The 22,212-nt window shown below is 43.1% G+C and overlaps 1 long non-coding RNA gene across 1 annotated transcript in view; it reads right to left on the bottom strand.

The window, feature by feature from the left end:
- LOC144767922 (uncharacterized) overlaps positions 1-21,828 on the bottom strand; it is a 48,343-nt gene extending 26,515 nt beyond the window's left edge. Inside the window, exons 1-3 of the long non-coding RNA XR_013598385.1 lie at positions 21,741-21,828; positions 15,289-15,339; positions 12,268-12,386 (exon numbers count right to left, since the gene is read on the bottom strand). This is a non-coding gene — a long non-coding RNA (uncharacterized LOC144767922). The remainder of the gene's footprint in view (positions 1-12,267; positions 12,387-15,288; positions 15,340-21,740) is intronic.
- Positions 21,829-22,212: the final 384 nt, after the last annotated feature.

Raw genomic sequence — 22,212 nt, 5'->3', positions numbered from 1 at the left:
TGCTGCAGTAGGGAAAGTGCAGGATAGTGTAGAGGTGTAAATTACTATTCCAACTCCGGTTAAGTGCAACAGTAGAGAAAGTGCTGGATAATCCACAGGTCTAAATTACTGTTCCTACTCTGAGTAAGTGCTGCAGTAGGGAAAGTGCATGATATTCTACAGGTGTAAATTTCTATTACAACTGCAGTTAAGTGCAACAGTAGATAAATTACTTGATAGTCTTGAAACATGTAAAATATTAATCCAACACCTGGTAAATACTGCAGTAGAAAAAGTTTTGCATAGAGTAAATATATTATTTATTATTCTAATTCTATATAAAAGTTATATATAAGAAAATGCAGAATAATAAACAGTTATACAATAATAATAGTGGTGCAATAGGAAAAGTACATACAAATCTATTGTAAAAAATTTTATATTCACAAACTTAATATTTTTTTTCTCTCTTTTCAGGAAATGTCTACACATCCAACAGCTAAATATATCTCTTCCAGGAAAGGAAACCAACTACTTAATCATGCAGGTTACATTTATTGTAAGGATAGGTTAAGTAATCCACGGATTCATTGGAGATGCGTGCAATACCATACAACTCGTTGCAGCGGCAGAGCGGTTACGGTCAATGATATTATTGTAAGAACAACTGACCATAACCACTCTGCCTCTGCAATGGAAGTTGATGTTAGAGAAACAGTTAATGAAATGAAAGCTATTGCAAGCACCTCCAATGAATCCACAGGATCTATTTTGAGACAGGTTGCACAACATGTCCCTACTCATGTTGCTAGTAATATTCCAACTATTCATAATTTGCGTAGAATTATACAACGTCAAAAGCAGGCAAGTAATACTCAAGTAAATACGCCACATAGTTTTTCTGATATCAATATTCCTCACGAACTTACAATTTCTTTTGCTAATGAACCTTTCCTACTGCATGATAACGAAAACCCTCTAAAGCGTATTTTAATATTTAGTACTCCACGTAACCTTGTAAAGCTTGAAACTAGTGAAATTTGGATGATGGATGGGACGTTTAAAAGCACGCCCCATCCATTCACCCAAATTTATACTATCCACGCAAAAATTAACAACAGTGTAATACCCCTAGTGTATAGTTTGCTGCCTGATAAGACTTCTGCAACTTACACAGAATTTTTAGCTGTGATAAAATCTATAACTAAGCAAAGCCCTAGGAAAATAATAATGGATTTTGAATTGAGCATGATTAATGTGATCACCAAAATGTACACGGATACCCAAATTCAAGGGTGTTTTTTCCATTTTTCCCAGGCATTCTGGCGTAAATTACAGAAAACACCCTTAGTTACAGAATACTCAACAGACAGCAAACTTCAAGTAGAATTGAAAAAAATTAACAGCTCTTTGTTTTGTCCCTCCCGAAAGTGTAGACGAGTACTACACTGCCATTACAGAATCTGATTATTATTTAACAAACGAAGACAAATTGGCACCAATTCTAAATTATATGGAAGACACATGGATTGGACACCTAGGCAGATCGGGTCGCAGGAGGAAGCCACGTTTCCATGTGGAGTGGTGGAACTGTTATTCGAGTTGCCTACAGGGAGAGGCTAAAACAAATAATGCCATTGAGGGATGGCATAACTCCTTCAATCATTTAATTGGAAAACCCCACCCTAATTTCTATTCATTTCTTGAAACTTTGAAGAAGGAGCAAAGCTTTCAAGAAATGAGACTATCACAAACTCTCACAGGTAGTCTAAACTCACGGATTACTCAAAGAACTAAGGAAATGTCTGAACGACTATTGGGACTTTTACAACAATTTTCGTTGTGTGTGGCTCTAGATTACCTTGAGAATCTTGCTAACATCCTTTCTTTTTAAACTGTTATTCACATTACTTTCCTGCTTTTATCTAAATTTACTCTCTAATTTAAATTGGCAATAAACCTTTTTACTTAAAAAAAATTCTAAATTTGATGTTGGGTCATTTTTATTTATTTTTTAGTAATTTTTTACCAACAATTTTTTAATAAACCCCTCACATGATTCAAATTTTTTTAAAATTTTTAAATAATTTTTTTTGAAAATTGCAAATTAAATATTTACTACCCTAAATTTTTGACAATATTACTAATTAATTAGAAATTACTTTGCAAATGTAATAAATGCATTTTTAATAACTTTCAAAACTGTTCTTTCAAAACTACATCATAAAATTGTTGATAAAACTATTTTTTTAAGCAAAATAGTGATATTTCCAAGAAATTACAAATATGTGCTAAATGTTATTATAGACACGAAAATAAATCATACATATATTAATCTCCTTTCTTTTCTTCAAAAAGCGAAACACAATCTGGCCTTTTCAATGTTAAAATCCAATGTAACCTGATTTTCTCAATCCAAATATACTAACTCCAACAAAAACCATAAATATACACTTCACCTTATTTTTATAATAACGGTGAACATTAATTCTGCCTTTAAATATAATAAAGCAAAAAAGAAATAAATCATGAATCTTTCACTTTAAATTTAACAATTGAAAGACAAAGCAGAATTATAATCAAAAGTTTTTTAATAAAAGTTAATGGCAAACAATATAACCAATCATAATATCACTTTTTTGCAAATATTCCAATATTTTGAATGTCCAACAAAAACATTATTTTTTTTAAAAAGAACGAATAAAACATTGGAAATATCACTGTTTACATTTGAATAATATTTCATCAACAATTACGTGAAACTAACTTTTTCAAACTCCATTTTTCTAAATTTAATTTCACTCGAAAATGCATTTAAATACATTGCATACATAATTATATTTACTTTATATTAATTACAATATAAAACACTTTTACATCATTTCATAGAACTGATTATTTCATTAATCTAATTACCGATCTTCCCCACGCCCTCCGACCCAACATAGGCATATTCTAAAAATACGAGTAGCGACATGTTGTTTTAATAACATTTTTTTCAATTCGAGCAACCTCTACTTAACCTATCCTTAAAATAAATGATAATCTTTATTTGATTTACAATATTATTTAATATTTAAGTGTTTTCCTACCTGAACGTAGATCAGCGTCCTGCTGCTTCCTGCTGCTTCCTGCTCCGGTACTCCACAAAATGGCCGATGACGCTCGCGTAAACGTAATGACGTCAGGATATGCTGCAACAATAAACAAGGGACTACTGTACATTTATATTTAATCGATTATTTGCAATAAAGTTTTTTTTTTATATTATTTCATGAATATAAAAAATGTTCAAAAATATACATTAAATGTTAAAAAAATAGAAGTTTATTTTAATATATTTCTTGAATAAGAAAATAAAATTTTTACTTACTAAAAAACTGTTTGTTCATTTTTATTTAATTAATGCATTGTATATTTTCATAACTATTTTCATGTAAAAATTGTACTTTCTTTTCTTACCTGTTTTCTTCTTTCTTTTCTGTTATTTTCTCTTCCTTTCTGTTACTTTACTTTGCTTTAATTTCGGACCGCTATACATATATCAAGGTATCATGAAAATAAATGAAGGACAAATGTATCCATTGAAAACAATGTTAAACCGTGGGAACCATAGTATTATAATAAGTATTTCACAAATATAATCTTTTAAATTATTTTCTATTTATAAACGTATAAAATATTAAACTGTTTCTTTAATTCCCAATTTAATTTTTTTAAATATAATCTATTATCATTTTTAAATAGATTTATTTATTACTATTAAATTTTATAATACCAAAATTAATACTCAAATTAATTATACATACAATAAATTTAATAATTATAAATATAATATATTTTTTAATTATTTTTTACATATTTAAATTAGTTATATAATACTCAAAATAATACTCAAATTTATTATTATTAACTTAATAAAATAAATATCTTATAAATGAAAACAAATATATTATTGACTAATTTTTACATATTTAAATTAATATTATAATACCCAAATTAATACTCAAAATAAGTATAAATACAATAAAAATATTAATTAATTTTTACATATTTTAATTATTTTTTTAATTCCCATATTAATACTCACATTAATTATTATTAATAATATTTTATATTTCACATAACTATATTTATACTCAATTAACATTTACCATATTAATTACTAATTATAATTATAAATATAATAAAATAATTAATTATTTTTTACATATTTTTAATAATTATTTAATAAACAAATTAATACTCAAAATATTTATAAAACAATATATTCTAAAATTAATTTTTACATATTTAATTTAGTTCAATAATACCCAAATTAATACTCACATTAATTATTATTATTAATATTTTATATTTTATATTTCACATAACTATATATTATTTAATAAACAAATTAATACTCAAAATATTTATAAAAACAATATATTCTAAAATTAATTTTTACAAATTTAATTTAGTTCAATAATACCCAAATTAATACTCACATTAATTATTATTATTAATATTTTATATTTTATATTTCACATAACTATATTTATACTCAATTAACATTTACCATATTATTTACTAATAAAAATAAATTATAATTATATTTATAAATACAATAAAATAATTAATTAATTTTTACATATTTTAATTATTTTTTAATACCCAAATTAATACTCAAAATACTTATAAAAATAATATATTTTAAAATTAATTTTTACAAATTTAAATTAAATATAAATATATATTATTCAAATATATTGACAATAATAGCCTATACACATATCATACAAAATGCGTTGTAAAAGTATATGCGTTGTAACAGTATCTGCGTTGTAACAGTATGAGTTGTAAATGTATGCGTTGTAATAGTATCTGCGTTGTAAAAGATGCGTTGTAACAGTATTGCGTTGTAAAAAATGCGTTGTAACAGGTGTATACCGTATACAAGAGTATACACGCATTGGGGTGACTGAAGTGACAGAACTGACCCTATACTATATTCATGATACTCCTAAATGCCCCTAGAGGGGAAGAGGGTAAAAGAACCGGACGCACCTGTCTGTAGCACATGGTAGTCTGACATGCCTGCACTATCTTTTCACCCAGACTGTCCATAAAGATGATTTTAGAGCTGCTACGCACATAGCAGTGGGAATCACAGACCATTCGCTGGTGGGGGTGCAACTCGATGGTCTGGTTGTTGACTTCATGCTACCCCCAAGGGTTGATCTGTGATATTTAAAAGACAAGACGTTCAAAGCTCATATGAGAGATGGAGCAGACTTCTATTTTAAGGAGAACGGGCGGCCTGTTGAATCAACTTGCGAGCTATAGGATGAATTCAAGGCAGTGATTCAAGACCAGACACAAGCCTTGATTGAGAGAATGTTGAAGGAGCGTAAATTGAAGTGCGAGGCTCAGGAAAGGGAATGTGATTTCCTGGAAGGCTCGCTTGGCATGTGGGGAAACAGTTTCTCTCCCATTACACTATCAACTGAAGCAGCACACATTAAGAGCACTAATGGAAAATAGCATGCACTCATGCGCTGGCTACCCAGCATGGTCTCTATGATGTCGTTGATAAAGCCAATAAGTTGCTTACATGGCTAAAAAGACGAGACAAAGGACGGAACTGGATCCTTGAGGTTATTGACAACAAGGGGACGGAAATATTGGGAGAGACTTCCTGTAAGACCTGACCCTGCCAATGCTAACAAATGAGGAACGAGACGCACTAGAGCAAGACCTGACAGTAGACTAAATAAATAAGACAATAAGAACCTTGCAAACAGGGCAAGCAACAGGGCCTAATGAGCTCCCCTTAGAATTATATAAAAGCATGATGGATAAAATCAGGAAGTGCCTCCAGAGGAGGTTTCAGACTGCCTGAAAATAAGGGTGTCTCCCAGAGGACCAAAGAACGTCTGAGGTGGTGGTCATCCCAAAAAATGACAAACCAGCAACTGAGTGTGGGTCTTATAGACCTACCTCCCTGCTTAATTTTGAGACTAAGGTCCTTGAGTAGGCCTTGGCGATCTGCCTGCGGACAGTAATTGTAACAGTGGATCATCCTGATCAATCGGGCGTTATGCCACACCAGGGAACGCGCTTAAATCTCCGACACCTTAATGGCGTACCACATGCGACAGGGGATTCCTTTGCTGAACCAGTGGCGTTGCTGTCAAGCTCTTGTATGTGGACCCTCTAGCGTGCATGTGCGTCAATAATACAGTCTCCCGAGTCTTTGCCGTCCAACAGGGATGTTCCTTGTCTCCTATGCTCTTCTCACGTGAGTGGGTTCGCAAGGACCTCTCATATGGGGTATTCCAGTTGATCAGGAGTGGGATGAGAGAATCTCCCCCTACGCTGACGTTTTGCTGTAGGACACGTAATCAGCCTTCTTGAGTGAACGAATCCTACACATTTTTCACATATTTAGAGATTATTCAGGATATAAGATCAACTGGAAGAAGTCCTTAATATTCCTGCTGGTGGCAGGGACCCTGCGGCTGCACAGTTCGGGTGGCACTACATGGCATTAAATATTTGGGCGTGTTTATTACAAGAGGGCCACAGTCAGGAACATACTCCTGAAATTAGATCGTCTTCGCAGGGATGCCCCACACTAGTGGGCACTCCTTACTGGGCCGGGTCGCCCTATTTTAAGTGATCACCCTCCAGGGCCTCTAGTACATCGTGCAAAAAAAGTCCTTTAAGATCCCACTAGAGATTTTCTTTCAAAAGGTAGTCTGAGAACTTTGGCTGCTGTTGTGGGATGGTGGCACTTCATGCTGAGTAAGCTGCAGAGGGGAGTTCATTAAGGTGGACTGGCGGTCCGGAGCATTCAGAAGTATTACTGGGTCACGCAGCTGGTGGCAGTCAACAACTGGGTTTTTGCGGACCGTAAGGATCCTGCTTACCAGGTAGATAGATTGGCCATGGGCAAGAGAGGTTACCCCACCCCGGCGCTCTATCGAAGAAAGCTTGAGAGCACCCTACCTACTCGTAGCCAAACAGTGGTAAGTGTGTGGAGAGAGGCTACCAAGTGTTTAGGCTGAGAAGGTAAATGGACTGAAATGACTCCACTGTATGATAGTGATCTCTTAAGTGCAGTGGGAGGATTGCAGGGCTTCACATAATGGGGATTGATTAGCTTAGAACGCCGGGCGATGTGTGGAGGGGACAGGTGCGTGTGTCCTTCACGATCCTACCACAAAAGTATAAATTAGGTGACTAAAAACGGTTCTGACATTTGCAGGTGGGTCACGCTCTGCAAAGTCACATCCGGGAAGGGGGCAGTTGCCTGATGCATCCCCACTGGAGGACCAGCTACTAACTAATCCCCTGACTGAAAAAGCCCATCTATAGGAAGTTGATCTACAGTTCTCCGAATCCCTTGGGGACGCGGAGAGCTGTGTGGCAGAGGGATCTAGGCACACTTGGCGATGGCGATTGGGTTGAGGCCATTCAGGGTGCCAGGGAGGTGGCAATTAGAACTCGTTTTGGTCTAATTTAACTACAGATCTACATAGGACCTACTACTCCAGAGCTTTGTGCACTGAATAGGGTGGGTGACAACCTTTCTGAGTAAGGGAATGTGAGGGGGGGCTTTTTTTAATGTGGTGTGGAGTTGTCCGGTAATTCAATGAATATCACGAGTGAGGTGACATGGCAAAGTTTTAGCAGAATATGACTGGCCCTGGCTTCGGCGGTTGGCAAGCGTAATATTGCAGCGGTTGGGGAGCCAGCCAGCCCGCCCCCCACCCCCAGGGTGGAGGATTGGGAAGCAGATCTTGATTGGTGTCAACAGGTGGACACAGGTTGTATCTCAGCAGGGGCTGCCCTTGTAAATGGTAAAAGATATGGGAGGGATGGTAGAGCTACCGGGCCAAGATCAACCAGCCGCTCCCGAACATTTTCAGGGAACACACTGTCCCGAAGCCAAGCATGCCAACGGAGGGCGACCGAGGTAGCCATGGCATGGCCCAGCACTTCCGAGATGTCCAGAGCGGAGCGGAGAATAAACGCTGCTAGCTCCCGGCCATCAAACGCATGATGCCGTAAGTCGACCTAAACAGTCTCCTGTGACGCGGCGAATCCCATGGACTCAGCCGAGTCCCAAAAAGAAGAGGTGGCCCTAGCCAACACGCATAAGGTGTTAAGGGCCCGCAAAGCATCGCTGGTCGAGACGAACATGTTGTGTCCCCAAGAGTCCAGCCAGCGGGCCTCCCGCGATGGCGGAGACAACAGTGGCGGCAAGGAGGGAAAAGAAGTCCGCAAAAGTGGACTGGAAGCAGAGGGTTGGAGGGAAAGACATGCTAGGTCACGTGGCGCTGGAAGGTGCCGGTGCAGGAGGTGTTGGAGCACCGGATCGCCTGTGGCGGGACGCCCCCAGGTCTCCATCAGGGAAGAAACGAGCGAACCCTCAAAGGGTAGAAATAGCTCCCTCCCACCAGAGCCCTGGTGGAGAACCTCCAAAAGATGGTCTGCCGGGAAATGAGCAACCGGGTCCCCATGCGCAGAAAACCCAGAGCCGTGGACACTGCGTGAGCAAAGGCCGCACCCGCCTCCGTAGGGCCCCACAGTGGAGAAAACAGGTCCTCTGTGGGCGACGGCTGTAAACTAAGGCGGCCGTCACCGAAGCCAAGCGGGGCGGGCAAAGGCCAGACCTGGAAGTTAGAAGCAGGAACCGAAGAGTGGGGGACCTGTTGCACCTCCGGCAAACACCACTGCCTCAGGAATGGTGGGGAGCCAAAGAGGTTTGACCTAAACTTCTCAAGGGACCAACCCACAGCAAAGGCGTCCATCTAAATGGCACTTCAACGCTGTTACCTGGGGATTAGCCTTCTACTGATGAAAGCCAGTGGCTGATCTTGACCGTGGTCATGTTTTGGGGATAGCACTGCTCCTATACCATGTTCAGAGGCATCGGTCTGCACAATGAATTGCTTGACATAATCCAGGGAAGCCAAGGAAGGCCCTCACTTGAGTCTGGGTAGTTGGAGCCATCCAGTCCAGAATGGTCTAGATCTTGGGTTGCCATGGTTGAACCTGGCCTCCACTAACAAAGTGACCCAAGTATGCAACCTTTCCCTGCCTTATCTGGCACTTGAATGCCTTGATAACGAGGCCTGCACTTCTCAGAGCCCCCGGTGCTTTCCTAAGGTGAATCAGGTGATCCTGTCAGGTGGAGCTAAAGACAGCAATATTGTGTAGATATGCTGCACTCAAGGATTCCAATCCAGCAAGGGCTTAGTTCACCAACCTTTGAAAAGTGGCAGATGCATTTTTCAAACCAAAGGGCATTACAGTCAACTGATAATACCAATCTGTGGTTGGAAATGCAGATATTTATTTTGCTCCTGGAGTCGTCAGACCTATCAGCCAGTACTCTGATGTGTGATCAAACTAGCTGTCAAAGAAATAGTGCATGCCACACAACTAAGTATTGAGCTGACACCCAAATGCTTTTTATTAGACCTGTTTAGATGTCAGAAGGGCGCAAGATAACCTATACATTTGGTCAGTCGCCTATGGTAATGGTATGACGTAGAATTGCAATCACATGGCTGCCCCAGCATGCCCCAGCGATTGCGCTCTAGCATAGAGATGGGCCTCTTCTTCTACGGCGGATGCTTCTATCTCGTCTTGGTCAGATTCTTCCCCGAAGATATCCAGAGTGTGTTGAATGCTTTGACGCTGTCTCTCTCATCATCGAGCCTGATAATCGTGTAGAGTCCTCTTGGACCGAAACGACTTACAAGCGTCGCAGTCTTCCTTCTTGTGCCCCGGAGAGATGCACAAGTTACAAACTTGATCTACACAGCAAGGCCCGACGGTTGCCCACAAAATGGAGAGTTTGCCAATTGATTTGAAATGCGGAGAACAGGGAAACGTGTACTGAAACAATACAGTTGAGGGTAGCGTGGACTGCGCACTGAGGGGAACCTGAAGAGCGGTTTCGGAGTGCAGTAATACACATCCAAACCCGTTTGGGGTAAAAAACAATCTAACAATGCAGTCGATGCCCATGCGCACTATCACCGAAAGGTGGAGTCACCTTACCTCGTGACTGGAAAGACTTCTTCAAAGGAAAATAACTTGCAAACATCCGCACCCAACACAAGATGGCAGGAGTATGTAAAGCATGTGCATCTACAGCACACAAGCCTCGAAAAGAGGATTAATGGCCCCAAATCCCAGCCGTGGTATCTTGTCATGTTGTGGCTGAGTGTGCCATGTGATGTGGCAGGCTATAGTGCTTGGTGTGATTTGGTCATTTTTGACATGGTGGAGTGCTGAACAATTAGGCAAATTGTGATTTTCTTTGTTTTTGGGATCGTGTGAAAAAGTGCGGTACCTACCGTATGATGTAAGTAAATAAATTACATTGCTATTATACGGTAAGGATGTGGGGGTGAGTGTTATTAGGGCCAAAGCCTTGCTGATTATATGCAGAATAACAGGTCTGGGAGGACACTACTGACTAGGGCAGGTTAGCAGCTGCACAGGCCTTGGGCATTGATCCTATTGAGGATAATATGTGACGGGCCACTGGTGACTGGAGCTGGCTAGCAACAACGCTGGCCTCTGGAATTCATTACAGGCAGGGTAACAATATATGTCAATATTGACCGGAACTGGTTGGCAGTAGAGTTGACCTCTGGTTTTGAATATTTGCAGGATTTAAGGTACAGGGGTCACTACTGACTGGAGTTACTTAGCAGGATAATAGGTCTCAGGTAGCCAATACTGACTGAAGCTGGTTAGTATGATCACTAGTCCCAAGGTGCTACTAATGGCTCAAGTCGGATAGAATGATAACCTGCAAAGTTACATGATTCTATTAGGGCCCAGAACCCTTTTATTTAGTGATGTCCATCTGCACACTTTCCTGCATCTTGTAATGAATTGAATATTGACAAACAGAAGTGTTATTTCCAGAAACAGTGAATTCTGCAGCTTGTCTGTGTATCTTTTATCTGCAACTCACAGACTCCTCACATTCCTCTCGAGAGAAGATCCTGCCTCCTACTCATTCGTGTCGTTTCAGTAACTGTTTCTATCATGTGTTCAGGTTTCATTGACTTGTATTAGGAGAAAAGTGTATAAAAAATACATTGTGTAGCATTAGCATTATATACTCCAACTTGCTTTAGGGTGGATGCTCTCGTCCATTGCAAAGACAATTGTGACTTGTTAGTTTGCTTGGCCTTTTGCTATTTTTGCATTAAATTCATAATAGATTTGTTGGCCTCCAGGTGTGTTGTGTTTTATTTTACATATCACAAGAGATGACGAGGAAAATGACAGTCCAGTATACACATTCTTCATATAAATCAACTCACAGTATACTGTTCTGGAGGTTCAGTCCCATAGACATTATCTCTAACTGAACACAGGCACCCTAGGAAGCATGTGCTTTTCAAACCAGTTGCCCTCTGATGCGGCGTCCTTGCTATTGGATAAGTCAATATGCCCTGAATTTTAGGAGGGTTACAGTATCTAGTGCACCCTGTTAGACAGCGCTCACCTGTGGTAGTACGATGGTAATAGGCACCTTATCACCTATGCATGGTGCAGGGCTTTGAGTTACAGAGCTCCTCACGCTGTGGAGAAGATTAGGTCACATTTACCCATTTTCCAATATTTGGTCCTGATGAAATGCCAACAGATTGCTCCATGACTACACAAGGCATGTAAAACGTTGACCTAAAGTATAGACCCCAGCTTACCAGCAGGTCCATAGGTGATCGACACTTTCACACAGTGATAGGGGCCATTAGTTCCTCAATTTCTGTGCCACTGTTTTTAATCTCAACATAGACCAGGAAGATCACATTAACTAAATTGCGGAAACTGGTCAATAGTTGATCTTTTATTCAGACTTCACCAATCTCACATCTTATGACACAACACCCTCTGTCCAACTATACTCATCCGGCGTACTTATTAAAAGATCTGCGACAAAGTGCCTTCTGGTGGTGCCCACCAGGCATTGTAGCGAGGGCCTGGTGAAGAGTAGAGCCCAATGATGAAGCATGTCACCTTCAGGTGAGTGAACGCAACTTGTCTTAAAAGCACCTGCTTCCTAGGGTGTCTGCGTTCAGTTACAGATAATGTCTCTGGGACGAACCTCCGGAACAATATACAGTGATTTGACTGTTTTATTTTAACAAATGTACATAGCAGATATTCGCGCTTGCTTGTTTCACAAAAATGATCGGACACCTGCCTCCGAGTGCACTTCTTACAGACGAGTATGGGGTTATCACGTTGCTGCTACAAACTCCTTACCTGTGCGAGTTATCGGGAACGATGCAGGGGCAGACCCAAACCAGTCACATATGGAGATCAATGACAAATACTGAAGAATTACCAGAGCTTCCAAGCTGGTGACCATTACTTAATTGACCCTGAAAATAAAAGACAGGTTTTTAGTATTCTGGTGACTCATGACCATAAAAAACAAAGGTTATAAATTCAATATTGTCTCAAATACTTAAAAAATGGAACTGGAAGTGCTGAATCGGATGTTGTCCCAGGTCATGCATGACACCTTCCACCACTATTGCTTATGGGACTTGTAGTTTTGTTTTTCTCATTAAAAGGATGGTCTCTAAAGTCTCAGTGTTCTAAGCGATGTTGGTCAAAATCAGAGGCCTGACGGAGGATGAAGCATGACACTGCTCTGCTTAGCAGTGGGATGAATGACAGTTCCCCAGCCCTTCCATTCTTTGACCCACAGAGGCTCGTCGGCCATTCATATTTTTTTGCAATGACAAAGAAACTTTTATTGCAGCTTGTGCCAACTGAAGAGATAAAACACCTGGGCGTGTTTAATTAACTACTGACAAACATGAACAATCAAGAACATGAGAAAACTGGAAAACTATCAAGCACCCAATCAGAATCAGCCGCCCTTCACACCCAGGAATTCTTGAGGCTTTGGGGAGGATGAATTGCACGTGGTATAAGAGAAACACTACATCGACTCAAAGCTCACTTCTCAGGGATGTACTGAAATGCCAGCCTCATGGCACACTTAGCCAGCTCTTCACCTCCTCCTCCTCAAACTGTTAACCAGCTATCAGGCCAATTGAGCCTGCAGCAAAGCATCGCTGGCTTGGTTCCACACCGGACCAGGCAAGGTGGTCAACTCCATACTCTTCCAAGACAGCAAGCACTCTGGTCGAGCCAGTCCTAACCCCACACAAATGTTCCCCATCACAACTATTTTAATGGTCCTAAGTTATGTTTCTGCCAAATGACTGAGTCAAAATGTGAAAGGCTTTACATGAAGTGCTGAAAGAAAATCATTAAGTTTTTCAATATTTCTGAGTCTGCCACAGTACACAGGAGCATTATTTCTCTACAGCAGCAAATCATGTGTGTGGCCTTTAGAAAGCACGTTTGAATGAAACATGGAATGCATTGCAGCCAACATACTATGCAACATCATAGCAGAGTGCAAGATAACTTGTGTTATTATTCCAGCAGAACGAAATGCCATTCCTAATGTGTACGTCATTTTAAAGACAAACCCAGAAAAATGTACGGTCAGTGTTGGTCTTCTGCCTGTTAAAAAACAATCTCCATTAATGTGTCAGGAAATAAAATACTATGAGAAACCCTACTCTATGGCAGGGTGCTGCCTGCCACTATATTGCAGGTTACTTCCAACATAATCTGATTTATACATACATACTCCAGGGTGCTACCAGCTATCGGGTCTGCACACAGCAGTCTTGAGCCACTCAGGAAGGAGGTAAGCTCTACATTTCATCTTAAGCCCTTAGGTTACATTCACAGCCTGATGGGTCCGGAGAACTATATCCACGCTCTAACTGCACCGAGCAGATAGACGTAGCCCATCATAGGCTGTGGTGTGTGCTGGGTGATGCCTGGCATCTTATTATCGTTGGCGGGAGGATGGAGCTCTGATAATCCGCCTTTGCAACAGTGCCCCAGGGAGTCCCTCAGGGCTCCTCCATCAGCCCCATCCTTTTTAATGTGTATCTCATTCCGCTAATCAAATTGATCCAATCCTTTGGGGTCAAAACAATAAATTACGCGGATGATACACAGCTTATTCTCTCGTGGGAAGGTGAAGATGCCATTCCTTTCTCTACCTTCCACGACTGCCTAAGAGAGACGGCTGGATGGCTACACAGTAATTCCCTCCAGTTCAACTCCGCGAAAACGGAGGTCCTGTTCTGCTCAGGCACTAAGATACCCCGTCAGTTTCCGAACGAATTCTGGCCCCCGGAGTTCAGAGACAAACCTCTGCCAGTTCCTTCGGTGCGCAACCTGGGAGCCATGCTGAACAACAAACTAAGTATGGAAACCCAGGTGACGAAAACCGTGGGGATTTGCACTGCCCTGCTTCGATCATTGCGGAAAATCATGCCTCTTCTCCCGGCACAAGCCAGGGCGTCGATAGTCAGGTGCACGATACTCAGTCGCCTTGACTATTGCAACGCCCTGCTCCTGGAGTCTCCAGTCACGATGCTGGACCGACTACAGCGAATTCAATCTGCCGCCGCCAAGCTGGCTCTTGGCTGGACGAGGAGGGCCTCAGCCACAGCAGCTCTGGCTGAGCTGCATTGGCTACCCCTAAAACAAAGAGTGGCCTTCAAATCCCTCTGCATTGTCTTTAAGGCGCTGCACGGACTTGGACCTAAACCTCTGCAAGCCCTGTTCCGGTGGTACACTCCTGCCAGAGATTTACGTTCATCTTCTGCCTGTCTGGTAAAAGTACCCAGATTTAACAGAACTAGAACAGGGGGCAGATCATTCAGTGTAGCAGCGGCCAAGCTGTGGAACAGCCTGCCCACCGACATACGTCAGATATCACTGCTACTTCCCTTCAGGAGACGTATTAAGACCTGGCTCTTCCCCAAATAAATTGCCCGTCCGACTGTTCTTCCGGTTTACCGTTAACAGAGTAATTTCCAGCGCCAGGAAGCCTGCAAGGTGTCAGTCGCGCTCTACAAATTCTCAAAATAATAAAATAAGAGCTATTACAAGAAGAGCAGAGAAACAGGATCACAGATCCCCACAGAGCAACAACTGCCCAGAAGCTGAAGAAAGAACTCTGAAACAGCAAACCTCCTGCACCCCGGAGATTCTCCAGGGTAAGCAAATGATGGTAATGAAATGCAAACTGCAACATTAAGGTCACACACTACAACACCATTCCCTTTAAACCGAAGATAACAGCCTACAATAAAAACTACAAAACTAGAAAATGCATTTCCAAATGCTTCAAAAGAGAAACAGTTAATACAAATGAACAATATTAAACTATGTTGGTACCTTAGTAATGTGCTTACTTCTGGGCTTTACTCCATCTCCAGCAATAACGCTCTGAAAGGAGAAATTACTGCTGTGAGTCTCAGAGTCTTCAGTATTACTGGTCTCAGTGACGAAGACTGTGGTGTCGGAAGATAACTTTCTCTTATTTGGCTTCATAGATCCACCAGTCACGCCATCGCTATTAGCAGACAGGCCACTGTCAGCAGCATCATAACTTCAGGCAGATCAGCAAAGCGGATATCACCACTCACATTGGGTGAACAGACTCGCCTCTGCTACATACATCCACTCTGTTCTCAAATTTGCTTGGGGCTGCCAAAATGCAAAGAGCTGCAATATATACGCCAATCTTTCCTGACTACCTTGTTTTAAAAAGTTGTGATATTCAAGCGTGATTCTTGGTTCATATCCAAGCTGAATTTTTTTAGAGGTTCTATTGCCACACAATACTATTCCCATATTCCAGTTTGTCCACAGGGTGCTTCAAGCCTGGTAGGTTATCAACTGCCTGTTTTGCAGATAATTTCACATAGTTTCTGTAAGAAACTGAATTATTATTTACGGTAGATGAGGAACAATCACAACCGTTGTCAGAGTGAACTTTCAAAGCCATTCAATTAACCTAGGATCAACCCCCTGGTACCTAAGCACGGAACAGGCAGGCTTACCTTAAGGTAATATGTAAAATATGTATGTAGAAACCAAAAAAGTAAAAGTCAAAATGAAAAACAATAAAAAACCCAAACCAAAATAGAAAAAAAAAAGTAAAATGTATTGAACAAAATGACACTAAAATGACAAAATCCAATAAGGGGAATGAGATATGAACTGTAACGCTGTAAGAATCACAAGGTGGCAATGGATGAGGGGCCCGGGCATGGATTAGTCTCTCTGGAGCTGACTGCCAAGTCTGAGTGAACTTGTTCTCCCTGTTCAGCAGGAAGTCACTATACCGGAGAAAGGGCTTTAAGTGAAATGAAAAACCTTGTGATGGCTCCCAGAGGGACGTGGTCGGTGTAATGAAGGGCAAGGCTTAAAAACCCAAACTGAAAATACATGCTCGGCATAGTGTGTCGCCCCACTGGTATTTTGCTGCTTCGGCATTCCATCCATATATAACAAGTAACATTACATCTACTACAAGCCAGGACTATTGGCTTTGTCAATGGTTGTTAGTTGCATAAGATAAATATGCAACAGCGATGGCTTCAAAGCTTGAGGGGGGCTGCTAAGAGTGAGAGGGGGCTGAGAGAGGTGAGAGAACTGAAGCTGTATTGAGAGCGGTGCTGCAAGGGTGTAATGGGTGCTGCGAGGGTGTGATGGGCGCTGCGAGGGTGTGATGGGTGCTGCGAGGATGTGAGAGGCACTGTGGGGTGGTGAGAGGACGCTGTGAGGGGTGCTGCTGGGGATGAGAGTGGCACTACTAAGGGTGAGAGGGGTTCTTCTAGAGGTGAGAAAGAACTCCAGGTGGTGTGAAAGCTGCACTGCTTGAGCCTGGTGGGGGTAACAGATGTGCTGAAGAGGGAGCTAAAGGGCACTGTAGTAGACAAGCAGTAATTCGGGGGTTAAAAGGGTAACACAGGGTTCGGGGACGGGGGCTGCAGAGGGCAAGGGATGCCCTGCAAGGAGGGAGAGGGGACATTGCTGGTGGGAGAAGGACACTGACGTGTACCTGGGAGCTGTGCACGAGAGGGGATCGATGCAGACTTCATCGAGGGCATTGAAGAGCGGAGGCTGGGGGCACTACCACAGTGAGGAGTGCCATGGCAGTGGCTAACAACAACAAAAGGATGGAGCAGATAGTGTGATAAGTGTGTAAACGGGCTCTGTTATGTATTATTATATGTGTGGTATACGAGGCTCCTTATCCACCACCACCACCACGTCCACCACCACCACATCCATCACCACTAAATCCACCACCACAATGTCCACCACATCCACCAATACCACCATGTCCACCACCACCATGTCCATCATCACCACCACGAGGCCACCACCACCACATCTACGTCCACCACCACGTCCACCCCCACATCCACCACCGCATCCACCACCACCGCGTTCAACACCACTGCGTTCAACACCACTGCGTCCATCACCACCACGTCCACCACCACCACATCCACCACCACATCCACCACCACCAACTCCACCACAACCACCACCATGTCCATCACCACCACATCCATCACCACCACGTCCACATCGTCCACCCCCACCACGTCCACCACCACCATCTCCATCACCACGTCCACCACCATGTCCACCACCACCATGTCCACCACCACCATGTCCACCACCACCATGTCCACCACCATCACCACATCCACCACCACCATGTCCACCACATCCACCACCACCACCACCACCATGTCCACCACCATCACCATGTACACCACCACCACGTCCACCACCATCACCACGTCCACCACCATGTCCACCACCACCACATCCACCACCACATCCACCACCACCATTTCCACCACCACCTCGTGCACCACCACCACATCCACCACGTTCACCACCACCATGTCCACCACCACCATGACACCCACCTCCACCACCACGTCAACCAGCACCACACCCACCACGTCCACCACCACTACCACCACATCCACCACCACCACGTCCTTCATCACGTCCACTACCACCACATCCACTACCACCACCACGTCCACCACCACATCCACCACCACCACGTCCACCACCACCACGTTCACTACTACCACGTCCACCACCACCATGTCCACCACCATCACGTACACCACCACGACCACCACTACCACGTCCACCACCACCTCCATCACCACTACGTCCACCACCACCGCATCCACCACCACTGCGTCCACCACCTCCACCACCACCACGTCCACCACCACCATGTCCACCACCACGTCCACTAACAACACCATGTCCACCACGTCCACCACTACATCCACCACCATCACGTCCACCACCATAACATCCACCACCACCATGTCCACAACAACCACATCCACCACCACCACCACATCCACAACCACCACCACCACCACCATCACATTCACCACGAGGCCACCACCACGTCTACCACCACCACGTCCATCACCACCACATCCACCATGTCCACCACCACGTCCACCCCCACATCCACCACCACCACGCCACCACCGCGTCCACCACCACTGTGTCCAACACCACCGCGTCCATCACCACCTCGTCAATCACCACCACGTCCACCACCACCATGTCCACCACAATGTCCACCACCACGCCCACCACCAGCATATCCACCACCACCAAGTCTACCACCACCACTATGTCCACCACCACATCCACCACCACCACCATGTCCACCACCACCGCATCCACCACCACCATGTCCACCACCTTAATTTCCTATGCAATGAATAACATTAACAGATTTTTCAGTGGCGCATCTGCAGAAAAGTCCTCTTCCTGTTTGAAATTTAGAGAAACTTAACCCCTCACCCAAACAATACATTTACGAAAAAAATGGACTGAATGAGAGCCGTGGCCTGCGGCCTTGGTGCTACAGTAATATTACACCTGGAGGCCAAGAAACCAAGCGCGTAGAAGCCCTGAGAGCACGGCCGCCGCGCCGCAGATGCACGCACCGCGGCGGCCATCTGTGGGTTCTGCCCCGGTAGCTCGCGTGGTTTAATTTAACAGGCCATTGGCTTTCAATAGATCCCACGGGCTTCCCAGGGGCGGGATACACTTACAGGGGCAGATTTAATCTTCCATGAAAAATCAGTGGGATGTCAGTGGAGCATGGGACAAAGAGGCGCGAGTGGTTTATAGCCGCTGCCAAAAGGACCACTGGACATAACTTCTTCAAACAGTATATGTCCATCTTCACCTTTGACCCAGTAATGCACACCAGAACCGGAGTCCTCAAGGACAACTGTGGCAATCAAACCACACACACAGGTATCTAGGTAATCCATAGGATTGGTTCTGTTGTGGGGTGGGAAGGGGGAATTCCATAAATCTAATGCCATTTGAATATAATTAAATTGGGGACTTTACTATAAGGACAATAGTACTTCAAAGAAGTAAGCGGCCACTGAGGCATTTATGCCACACACATGTTTATTTGTTGACAGGAAAATACACTATGCAAAATGTTTCAGTAACTGACAGCTTTTGGTTAAACCTGGGCAGAATCATTCAAATTCAAACTTTGTTGACAACGAATTAGAAATGTATGGTTGTGTGTACAGCGCCCTAGGCCATAAGAGCCCACACAAAAGCTTCAAATTTAAGTTTTCTAATGTTACTAAAAAGACCATGAGACTGAAGATAGCAAGCATTTGCAATGCAACAGGTTGCGCATTTACACGAGTTTAAGCTATTGGGATTGTAAATGACAAAGCATTTTATTTATGTTTTGAAACCCAAAACATAAATAAAAGGCATTGTCATTTACAATGCCAATAGCCCAAACTTACGTAAATGTGAGACCAAATGCATTGCAAATGCTTGTTCCAGTTTGTTGTGGGTCCAAACACCCATTTGGTAGCAAGTAGCAGGTTTACCCCAACTGCCTGGTATTTAGTAAACATCAAATGAATCGCTAGTGGGCTGCCAACTACCAGAGTCGCACTGAGATAGAGAATATTTACGGGCAACAAAATAAAAATGCTCACCATTAGTGAATAGCTGAAGAAGTGGCATCTATAAGCTAACTGTAATAAACGCTATCATGCAAAAGGAAAATAATAATAGACTACTGCATAGAATATCTGTGCAATGCAGTAAAAAAAGTACATAGATATGCAAGTCAGATTCAGAGAGCACTATATTCATTCTATATCATGCATTACAATATTTTAGCTTTCTCCCACTAGAAACTTGCTCTGCCCAAGAAAAGTCAATGTTAACATGTTCCCCCACGTTTCATTAAAACTCTCCCACATTGTTGTACCAAAATACATTTAAGCCTTCTTTATTTATGTACATGAGGGTATACACTGCTCAAGTGCGTGCTTATAATACGTGAATCACGGTTCATTACCATTAAAGAGAGGCATATTAGACTTGCAATGTCCCTCTCTGTGACATTACTGCACACTGCCTATGCTAATTTGCAAACCCTGCCCCTCTGGAACCTATTTTTTGTTTTGTTTACAGCTCGTGCCCCCTGTACTTTTCATTTTTGTACTTGCGGTTTGCTGTTTTCAGTACCTGTATGGACTTAAATATACAAAAGTGATGTTATTACAATCCTTAAAATAGCAAATGTGTCACAAATTGTGACTTACGTGAGGACGGAGAGACAGGAGACTGATTAGTTAAGTGGTGAATAAATACACCAGCCTCGTCACACTCACACTTCCTTGTAGACTTGACGAGCCTGTCTGCTCAACTGCAACCCCTTTTCGAAGAACATGGAAATACACATGTAGCTGGGGCGGTCGCCGGGAGGATCTAGATCAGTGATACTCAAAGTACGGCCCGGGGGCCGCTTAAAGCCCTTCAGGTCTTTACTTGCGGACCCCTGGGCAGCAGCAGCACTGGGCTGCTGTTTACTCGACTCAGAACTAACATGAAAAAGAAACGTACATATACAGCAAACACTTAATTAAAAGTTAATGACAGTTAGGAAAATGAAGTAACTAGGCCTTTAACTTTAGGAACACCTTCCTTCTTAAAGGCAGCCACTAGATATACATGCTTTGTTTCCCCATCCCAGACTTTACACCCCGCTGGCATCAATGCGGGCCTCGGTCACACCATAGACCAAACTTTGCGGCCCCGAGAAAATGTTTATGAGTACCCATGACCTAGATCAACAAAATGCGGGAGTAGTTAGACTCGATGACGAAACAGAAGCTTGCATCTCTAAAAGGCACAAACAGGAACCAATAAAAACAAGCATTGGCATAGCTAATAGGTAGCGCCTTTGGGACCTTATACATGTTTCGCCATGCAGCAGTTGATGTTGTTGCACCAAGGATATTGTGCTGGATAACTAAACACTTATAAGGTCCCAAAGGCGAGATCTACTGGCGATGCCAATGCTTGTTTACCTGATGGGCATTGGCTGACCGCTGCCTGGTTACTGAGGCCCTAGTGAGGTTGAGACATATTTGGAGGGAGTTTTAGCCTCATCAGATGATGCTGTGCAGGCCCAGGACAGGTGCAATGAGGCGCAGTCGGTGCTGGCTGGGAGTGCGTTCTTTCACTTTCAGTTGACGGGGCTGCCCCCCTTTACTCTGGGGAAAGACAAAAACGGAATTCAAGTCGATCTTCTCATCACACAGACAAAATATCACCGTTTGCTGAGGCCTTGAAAAGAGCGACCCAACTCCAGCAGTGAGGGCCAATGAGCATTGTTGAAACAAAATAATCATCCATCGATGCAACAACAACAACAAATGAACCCCGGAGAGCAGGCTCGAGATCCTCCAGAAGCAGACAATCTTTCCACCTCATGACCTCACCTGGTCGGGCTTCACCTGGGGTTTCATGTGGGTGTTGTGCTCTATGCTGAGCCCGAGTGCAGGACTGAACCATGAGCGCGGGGTAAAGAGGCCTTGGATTAACTGCGCATGCGCGGAGGACAGACACCTCTACCACCAAGGACCACGAGGCGCCTCGCGACACAGCAAACGCTGCGATTTCAGTGCAAAGCGTCTCGGGTTGGCTCCTCTATATTGAGGAAAGTGTCTCTCCTCTACGCAGGCGCAGTGAGACTGAGTGTTTTTCCTTTCCGCAGGCGCAGTGAGACTGAGTGTCTTCTGTCCAGGGCAGTTCACAGGCTGCACTCCGTGCAAAGTCCTAACTCGGGGATAGAAAGTAAAGTCTTCGCTCCGCACATGCGCAGCAGTGACGAGCGGTCCTGCGCGTGCGCAGCCGTGAGACTCCATGTTTTGTACGCGCTTGTGGCTCGGCGTGAGCGTCACTCTGGGGGCA

This window comes from Lissotriton helveticus, chromosome 1_1 (genome assembly GCF_964261635.1).
Source record: "Lissotriton helveticus chromosome 1_1, aLisHel1.1, whole genome shotgun sequence".
Taxonomy (NCBI): Eukaryota; Metazoa; Chordata; class Amphibia; order Caudata; family Salamandridae; genus Lissotriton; species Lissotriton helveticus.
This window is presented reverse-complemented; position numbering and strand designations above follow the sequence as displayed.